We start from the raw sequence: 9,782 nt of genomic DNA, 5'->3' as shown, positions 1-9,782 counted from the left end.
GCTGCACACTGGCACCGTTGTTACTCGTATATAAGAAGTTGTCTCCTGTAAGGGAGCGAAAAGGGCGAGTTGGTGAACGTTATACATGATGAAAACCGCTCAAACGACGGGAACGGAGTGAAGACAACAAACACGACACGACGAAACTGTTCTCGCAACTAAAGTTTTGTTAGTGAAATTAACAGAAAAGAAAAAGCGTAGCCGACACTGATTACATCAAGAAACACCTACTTATCTATTAGGCACTACACAATATTAGGAGTTGAAACGGTTCACACACCGCTATTCATATTAGCTCGCAAAGAACAAACCTCTTTATTTGACAGAGCTAGCGACGGCGCACTGTCAGCTGTCAATAAATTGTTGCCTTTTTTACTGGTGTACGATGTTCTAATTTTATACTTTCGGCCTTGCGGCTTCATTAATTTACAGAATCGGTGATTTCTAATTTCTGAGGAATTAGTAAATATGGACAATGAACTTCAAGAATTTTAAAAAAAGAGGACATATATTTTTAATGAAGTGACGAATGCGAATTGTATTAAATTGCCAGGTCTGACGCAGAATCAAGCTAAATTAAAAAAAAAAAGAAATCGGTGAGCTTTTCATTGCATCCACTCAAAGGCCGGTGAGCTTCCCTCCGCTTCTGCCGGTTTTGCGGTGAGCTTTTCTCCGGTGAGCTTATCTCCGGTGAGCTTTTCTCCGGTGAGCTTTTCTCCGGTGAGCTTTTCTCCACCGCCCACACAATCTGCCCTCCATCACCCGCTTACTTCGTTTTCTTGTTTGCCATTTTCCCAGTCTCACCTTTGCCTCGGTGGAGAGCAAGGAGGGAACGCAAGGGTCTCCGTGTGCCCCCCTGTAGGTTTGCCTGCTTTTGGCACCGCGGCCTTCGTAACAGGCTTGGTCGGCCGCCGATACACTTCAAGTAATCTGGTTAAAAATGCGTGCATCTTGGTCGGGACCACGTTGAACTTCGATAACAGCGATCTCCATATCGAGGGATTACTTTACCTGTTTTCAGACGCTTGCATGCACCTAATGTCCTGTCTCTTTTGTTGTAAATCGCTCGTCGCCAAAAATCGCGAACCCGTCAAAATAAAAGAAGCGCAGAGCCCACGCGGGCCTGCGGAACTGAAGAGCGTCTCACATGCCGATGAGAGGTGGTGGCGCCACGAGGGCGCAAGCCTGAACAGGCGGGCGCCAATGGTGTTTGGTGGCAGACTTCATTTAGTCACGCTCAATGCTGTTGGGAAGCAAGCAGACATATAGAGCTCCATCCTGCACAAAGTTAACTTCAACGCACACCTGGGCCACGCCGTCTGGCTTCACAGCCATAAATATGTCTTCTGGCATCATCACCATCTCAACAATGTGTCTTGGAAAACGCAAGATGGACTCCTTGCGCACAAGCTCTTTGAAGAGGATCACACACTCATCCTCATCTCGTAGATAAAGTACTCGCCAAATTCCACCAAACCGACCATCCTTGCATTGAATGATAGAGGAATTTCTCCTCTTTGCTCGCGTGTACTTAATGCTATGGCACAGCTGCACTGCCAGGATCAGGCGTTCATGCTCCATCACTGGTGATGGGCAGAAACTGAGAGTTTCCTGCAGGGCAGTTACTTCATCCTGAGAGAAGTCAAGTCCAGGCTTGGCACTGCCCAATAGGCAGGCCCCAGGCGTGTAAGACGCCTCCTTGATGTGGGCATAGCTCAAAATCTTTCTACAGAAGACCTTAGTGTCTTGGGGCAGAAGCTGATGGCTCAGGACATGGTCCAACCCTTAACCATCATCGCGCGCTCAATCACCTGCCCAGGGACGCCCTTGGCTGCCGTCACATGCCGCAAAAGCTGGCCGTTGCCAGACTCGAACGTAAATGCCGAGTTGGCCAAGAGCGGCCCCATGCGTCGGACTGCGTTGGCCAGGTGCAGGAGCTGATGTATGTTGAAGGTCATGGCTGCCTGACCGTAGAGGATAGGAACCTGCGCCACAAACTTCTTGAGCAGCGGTTCTGCAAAGAACATAGAAAATGGTGGTGTGCGATGTAGTAACAATTTATATGTATGCCATATTTACATGATTATTGGTGGAACCGTTTATAGTTTCTTCTAAATCTGAACTGGAGGGGTCAACTTATAATCAGAACTAAGCATCTTACCGCTGGCAAAGACAAAACAGTCGCAATTTCGGAATACCTAGATTTGCTACAGGTTCTGTCGGCTGTACCAGTAGGGTTGTGGCATTCTGCCTGTTTGTTTTAAAAGCTTCTTGATTTTTGAACTGCCTATGCAGGTATACCGATACAACACATCGGCATGGAATGCACGGAATGAATATATGGCAATGAAGGGCGCGCAGTACAGCAGTACACTGCAGCCAAGCAGCCGCGTGATGGCGCACCGAGTCACGGGAGTGGCACCAGTGGATGTCTAGGCCACACCGAACCACCCACTGGAAGTTGGAATGCAACCAGGCACGTGGCCAGAATTTTGATTCGAGGGGCCCGCCCATAACGAAATGCTGTATGAGGGGGAGGGGAGAGAGGAGGCCCAGCAAAATGGAAGATTTCGGGGGGGGGGGGGGGGCGGACCGGGCCCCATGCCTCCCCCCCGTCTACGTGCCTGCACACCACCTATGTTATAGTTTGAGCGTCTGGAGTGTATGCAGTGCCAGGTTGGGACCACACGACCATGTTAAAGGTGCCAGCCACACCTCTTTGTATTGACACGTGGTCTGAGCAGTTTAAGTTTTCAGCGCTTGTTTAAGACCATGAGAGTTGTCACTCTTCATGCGGAAAAAGCCAACTGCGCTGCTGGATGCAAGCTTGACATGTTGCAGCAGGTGCTGCGCCAGTGGCATCTGCAATCGCACAGGATCTTTTACTGGTTTAACTTTGATGGTTAAATGAAGGGGCACAAAGTGTGAATGCTTTCCTAAGTAAGATGAAAAGCTATGCCGCAAATATGTGCTATCAAACCCAGCCTGTGATGTACAAAATGCTGCACATGTAAGAAACAAACAATTTAGAAGCCTGAGTATATTCAAATTAACCTGGAAAGGACAATTAAATTTTTCAAAGTTTACTATAACTTGAGATGAATTACAGAAAGAATTAAGCTAGAAAAGAGAAAGCTAATGGTTAGGCTTAACATAATACTCAAAAGAAAAAAAAAATGCGTACAATATGTAAAAAATACCCCGAACTGTCCGACCAAACCGAGGCTTAAATTACCAGCCCTGGATTAACAGCACCAAGATAAGAGAAGGCCTAGTCACTGCTGCTCACCTAGTGCAAAACATCACCTCTTGAACAATGTTAGCAGAATGATTGGTTGCAGTAATTCATACTGCACAAGGTAGTGCGACAAACTCTTTGCTTAACAGCATGATTAATCTTAGACGGGCTGATCTCCATGCGCAGCAGGAGGTGAACAGCCTCCGCAAGCCGAGCCAGGTGCCTCCAGAAGCGGGGGTGCAGCACACCAAGAGTGCAGGGAAGGCAGTAGAAGAGCAGCCAGAGCCTCCTCTCACTAGCTCTCCAGAAAGCCCTCTCGAGGATGGATCTAGAGAGCCGGGTGATGCAGTGAGGAGGCTTGATCTTGAATAGCCGCTGGTTCACCGCACCGAGCACTGCTGGATTCCCTGGATGTGCAAAATATAATATAGCAACTTCACGAACTTTCCATCAGTGGCATGGTAAGGTCAAGCACTAAACATGTCAGAATTTTTACGCTTCGAAAGAAATTCTGTCCTATATTAACGTTATAATCATTAAAGCTCCCCTTTTTACCATTCTTGCTTGTCCGATAAATATTAATAAAAGTTCCTGTCTAACTCGTCTTAAAGTATCCAAACCGAATCTTACTTATTGTGTACTGTCTGCCAGCCACTAGAACAAGTCACAAAAATTGATAACTTCTAATGAGGTAGCATCTCTGGTTGCCAGCTTGCTTGGGCTAGAGCTATTTCATTTCATTTCATTTTATTACCTTAAAGACCCCCTTTTAGGGGGTATTACATAAGGGGGGGGGTTACAAAAATAATCAAACATTGGTGCTGGTCTTCAGGATGAGGGATGATTGGTAACATTTTCGAAGAAGATTGATGGGCAGGTGATGGCAGCAATGTGGTGGGGAAGGCCGTTCCAGTCTGGAGCTGCTCGGGGGAAGAATGACGCAGAAAAAGTGACAGTGCGAGCGCGTGGGCGAGCAACCTGGAGAGGATGACTGGTGCGGTGATATATGCGTGTGGGAGGTACGATGTAAGGTGAGATACAGAGGGGGGAATTAAATAACTTGTGAAACAAACAGAGGGTGGCGATGCGGCGACGACAAGCGAGACTAAGTAAACCTGATTCAGGTTTCAGGGGTGATACGCTGGTATGGTACGAGTATGAAGAATGAATGAATCTAGTTGCGCGATTTTGGACTGCTTCGAGTGCGTTGATGAGGTATACTTGGTGAGGGTCCCAGACGGCGGATGCATATTCAAGCTTTGATCTTATTAGTGATTTGTAGGCAAGTAGTCTGACTTCCTGAGGGGCGTGGCGTAGTTGACGTTTAAGGAATCCCAGGGTTTTGTTAGCAGATGAGGTAATGTTAGTAATATGCGTACGCCAAGATAAATCGCTGCAAAGGCTGACACCAAGGTATTTATATGATTCGGTTAATTCTACGGGGGTGGTAGTGATGGTATAGGGAAAGAAAAGGGGATGGCGGCGGCGGTGAAAGGACATAACTTTACATTTAGTAGAGTTAAGTGACATTAACCAACGGTCGTACTATTGCAGCACGTAGTTAAGGTCGTTTTGGAGGGCAGATTGGTCCGATACGTTAGTGATGGAATGGTAGATTACGCAGTCATCTGCAAACATGCGAATATTACAGGATAAATGTTGCGGTAAATCATTAATATATATTAAAAATAAAAGCGGACCAAGAACAGACCCTTGGGGGACGCCCGATGTGACTGGGATGAGATTAGAAGACTGGTTGTTAACTAGGACAGATTGGGAGCGGTTGTTAAGGAATTCTTTGATCCATCGTAAGATATTATGGTCTAAGTTCAACTGAGCAAGTTTTAGTAGCAAGCGCTGATGAGGTACTTTGTCAAATGCTTTTGAAAAATCTAAAAATATGGCGTCAGTTTGTATGTTGGAGTCGAGGTTAATGTGCAGATCATGAAGAAAGAGGGCTAACTGAGTTTCGCAGGAGAATCCTTTACGAAAGCCGTGCTGCGAAGAATGGAAGAAGTCGATCGAGTCCAGAAAATGCATGACTTGAGAAAAAAATGACGTGTTCCATGATTTTACAAGGCACGCTCGTTAGAGAGATAGGGCGGTAGTTTAATGGGGATTCTTTATTACCTGATTTGTAGACCGGAACGACCTTTCCCACCTTCGAGTCTTCCGGAATGTTACCTGTAGAAAGTGACTGAGAGAATAACAAGGACAAATATGCTGCAGAGATGTGTTTAGTATTTTTTAGAAATTTGAAATTAATTTCGTCTACGCCGGCTGATGATGACAGTTTAATGATATCGATTACTGCCGCAATACCATCAGCAAAAAAAGTGACGGGAGACATTGGATACTCGGTGTTTGCAGGGAGCATTGTAAATGACACATCAGATTCTGCAGTGAAAACCGATGAAAACGCGGTGTTGAAAACGTTCGCACATTCAGCATCATTCACAGGTTCGCCCAATTCATTGATAATGGCAACAGTATGCTTTTGCTGAGGGTTTATCACTTGCCAGGATTTTCGGCCGTTTTTAATCAACATATATGGTAGGTCCACGTGGAAAAAAAGTACTTGGCGTTTCGGATTGCGGTTAAATATGCATCCTCAGCCACGTAGTATTTTTCCTATGCACTAGGGCCAGCCGACAGCTTGGCTGAGCGGAAAAGACGTTTTTTTCTGTTTTTTAATCTTTTGAGGCGTTTAGTGAACCACGGTTTATGTTAATCTGCGTGGAAACTGAAAAAGGGGATGAAATTATTTGCTAGTTCGTTTAACTTATTTTTAGAAATCAACCAATTTTCATGAATTGACAGGGGAGAGTTTAGACGGTAGGCATGGCAACAGAGGTGCTGCCTCAGAGAAGAGTGCTGAAGGAGTGACAGGGCAATAGAGGCGAGGAGAATACATCTCCCAGCTTTATGCAGTACCATAACCTCCTACATATACAAAAAAATGAAGCAGAAAGACCACATACACAGTGCAGAAAAAATGCCGTAGCCATTCTGTGAAACAGAACATTCTCTGCAGTAGGGCTTTGTGGGCTGATGTCCCTCTGTCGTGCAACCGATGCATAGCGCAACCACCAGATGGATAGTTAATTCCTACCTCATACTCCAGGCCGAAACGTGGCGGTTCGATAGGGAGCATGGCATTACGCATGGAGGGCAAACCAAAAAGCAGGAGATAGTAGCTGGGCCCAACTCTTCTCCTAAACAGCTGCTTAGGCAAACCATATATTTTTAAAGTGGATTTATAAAATCTACGCAATATCCTAGCACATAGCCAGGATATTGCTCAGGAGGGGGATGGGCAGGGGAAATTACCCTCGATGGAAGAGAGGGGAGAGGAAGTACCAGCAAAACTAAAGCCAGGCCCCCTTTTTATATGTTCCCTGTTGGCTACCTACCTGCCACATGTTTTGTGATGTCTTTCTTTGTCTCAATTTACCTTGACATACATTTAGACAATGTAATTCAGCTTGCAGGGAATTTCTGAAGCCACAAAAGACAGACAAAAGTTATTTGCCAAGTATACTTTGTTGAGTTTTAACACCTCGGCCCCTTCAATTTAAGAAAGCTTACCATGGATGCAATATTCGGACACTCTGGTCTGCAATACATTTGCACAAGATCAAGCTAGTAAAAATAACATAATTTAAGATTAATTGTGCAAGACTGGTCATGCAGCAGAGCCAGAGTTAAAAGTGCTCATGCATGCCATGCATAGATGACTGAGCTGCCCTGTCAGATTAAGAGATAGTATACAGTGTGCACACAGCAGTAGAGCCTCAAGCCAAGAACCGTAATTAAGCTGTGAAGCTTACCAATGTAGAACCGGCACTCCGAGTTTGAAGACGCTACAAGCAGCTCCGTTATTTGCCTTGTGACCCCCAGCAAGACACCATGCATATAATCGACTGGGTATCCACACACAGGGTCGAAGTTGGGCACTCCGGCGAGGGCAGATGCCCCTTTAACGCTTTCCACAGGTTGGCGGAACCTCTCGGCAAGCTTGGCGTCCCTTGCCACCGCCTCTGTTGTCCTCCCAGCTGGCTCCGGGACCTCCTGAATGTAGCGTATGCAGCCTGCAACAAAAATAATTTAATTACTGATTCTGATTGTCGGCTAACATCATTTTTCAAGAGAAAAGCCATACCTCATGCTCCAAAGAAATGCATACTAGTGTACAGCTGAAACACAAGCTAAACGCAAAAATAGCTGCAAAAATGGGCGAAATCTGTATCCAGAACAAGTGTTCTTTGAGAGATGAATGCAGTGGCTTATGAAATAAAATATATTTAATTCAATCTCAGCATGCTGAATTGAATATATAACAAATAACGAAAGGTAGGGACAGCCTTGCTATCAGCTTACCTCCAATGTGTTCTCCTCTGATCAGGCACCAGGAGCATCCAAAATACTCAGAGTACAGTACGTGATCCTGCACAGCTGCACGTGCAGGGGCATCTGCACAGCAGCAGAGGAGGTGCACTTTTGAAGTGTGGTTGACTGTTCCGCACGTCCACTGAATTGGCTCCACGTCCACCAACACATCGGCAAACTTGCTCATGAGCTGCAGCATGTTGGAATGCTTCTTCCTACACCATAATCCAGCGAGCGTTGTGTTGGTGAACCTTTTCTCGGGTGGAAGCTCACTGACCGTAAACTGGAGTGGCCAGATTGAGGAGTTGGAGGCCTTGAACACCGGGCTCCCATCGGTGTTGACAGCCAACGTCAGGTCACCCGTCTTTAGCACGCCGGTCTCTTTGAGGCTCCGGTACGCAGAACCGCTGGTTATGTCCTTCACGTCTGGGCTGTCCGGAAGCGTCTCAAGGAGAGTGAGGTGTTCGCTGAGAGCTTGCTTGGTTTTGGATATGACATGTTTAACCTGCTCCCGCACATTCAGGATCGTGAAGTAGCTCCCAGCTTTGAGAGCTGCATCACCATCAGCAGAGGCCTGGCTCATGGCGCATGTTAACTTCTCAGACTGCTCAGGCTCAAACAATCCAGTGCAGTTGTGATTCTCGCAGTAGAAAAATTTCTTTGATACAGCCGAAGTTTTTCGAGCCCACAACTTTCGGAACAGGTATTTAGTACCTGGAAGAGCAGCCTCCTCCTGTCCAAGCATTTTGTTTACTACTTTAAGGATGTCATCCAACGCAGTCCACGTAAAGTTGTGGGCGTGAACAAGAAACATAAGCATTTCGACGGCACATGCTGTGGTGGTGCTCGAGTGGGGTAGGGTCGAAGTGCCGAACTGGGCGAAACACTGCTCCATCAGCTCATCGTCCGTGGTGACGGACACAAAGTCACGTGGACACCCTCCTTCCCACGCGAAGGTGTCATCTTCCGACGCGAAGGTGTCATCTTCCGACGTGAAGGGGCCATCTTCCGACGAATTGTTGTCTTCCGATATGCTTCCTTCGAAGTCTGACAGCAAGTGCACACCTTCACCTCCTCCCCACTGCTGTTCCTCATCGGACGCGGTCAGGTCAACGTCGGATGCTGGCGTGCCCTGTTGGGGTGCGTCGGTGCTCGAGGTCGAACAGCGAGTCAGCTCGGGCGACAAGTTCGGTGAAGTTGCCGGACTTGGAGCAGACGTGGACATCCGCGCTGTCTTCTGGTAGTGCAGCGTAGACTTTGGCACAACGTATTCTTAACCTTTTGCGATATATCTCTTCCTTCGGTTCGGTCGGCCGTCCTCTTCCATCGTGAAAGAACGGAGACGAAGCGACTACGCTGAACAATTCGCCGCAAGGAGTTCATACGAAACAAAAACTCATTTCGGCGCGAAGTCAAGAAAGCGAGCCGGGCGAGCCGGGCGCGCAACGAGCCTGTATTGATAATTAGATAATGGGATGCAAAGATGAAAGTCAAAAATCCAGAAAATCAAGAGCACAAACCGAGGTGGGGCGAGAGTCAACAAAGAACTCGTGAAAACAAAACACGGTTCCGCGACGAGTCAAAGTAAACCACCGAGAAGAAGATGCATAAGACGAGGTTCCCCGACGAGTGCAAATAAACAATCGAGGTCAAATTCACGAGAAAAGAAAACGAGGTTCTGTGATGAGTGGAAATCCAACGATCGAGAACACGAAGCACAAGAGCACAAAACGAGGTGCTCCGACAAGAAAGTCGAGAACGGGAAAACAAACGAGGTTTCGCAATGAGTCAAAATCAGCGATCGCAAACAAGCAGCAGAGCACAAGATGCGGTTCAGCAACGAGCGCGACGGGTGACTTGATGAGACCTCTGACGACCTGACTGGCAGGTCCAGAAACTGCGACAACAGGAAATTGAAACTAAGAAATGAGTATTAAAAGAAGTTGATTTGTTTATAACGAACATCTGCGCTGCAAAGATATAGCCACGAAGGGTTTTTTTTTACTAAAGGAACTTCAAATTCCACAAGATATCTTACTCTTACTTCAAGAAGGTTGTTATTTTTAACTGACTACAGCCAACATTAGCTACGGCTAATTTTGGCTACAGCTATGACTATGGCTACCTAAACCCAACGCGTCCCTCCCTTTAATTG

At 46.7% G+C, this 9,782-nt stretch overlaps 1 pseudogene; it reads right to left on the bottom strand.

Moving 5' to 3' along the window:
• Nucleotides 1-1,227: 1,227 nt before the first annotated feature.
• LOC115310007 lies at nt 1,228-8,954 on the bottom strand (annotated as a pseudogene).
• Between the last annotated feature and the right edge of the window lie 828 nt (nt 8,955-9,782).

Source organism: Ixodes scapularis, unplaced genomic scaffold (genome assembly GCF_016920785.2).
Source record: "Ixodes scapularis isolate PalLabHiFi unplaced genomic scaffold, ASM1692078v2 PGA_scaffold8__174_contigs__length_109621045, whole genome shotgun sequence".
Taxonomy (NCBI): domain Eukaryota; kingdom Metazoa; phylum Arthropoda; class Arachnida; order Ixodida; family Ixodidae; genus Ixodes; species Ixodes scapularis.
This window is presented reverse-complemented; position numbering and strand designations above follow the sequence as displayed.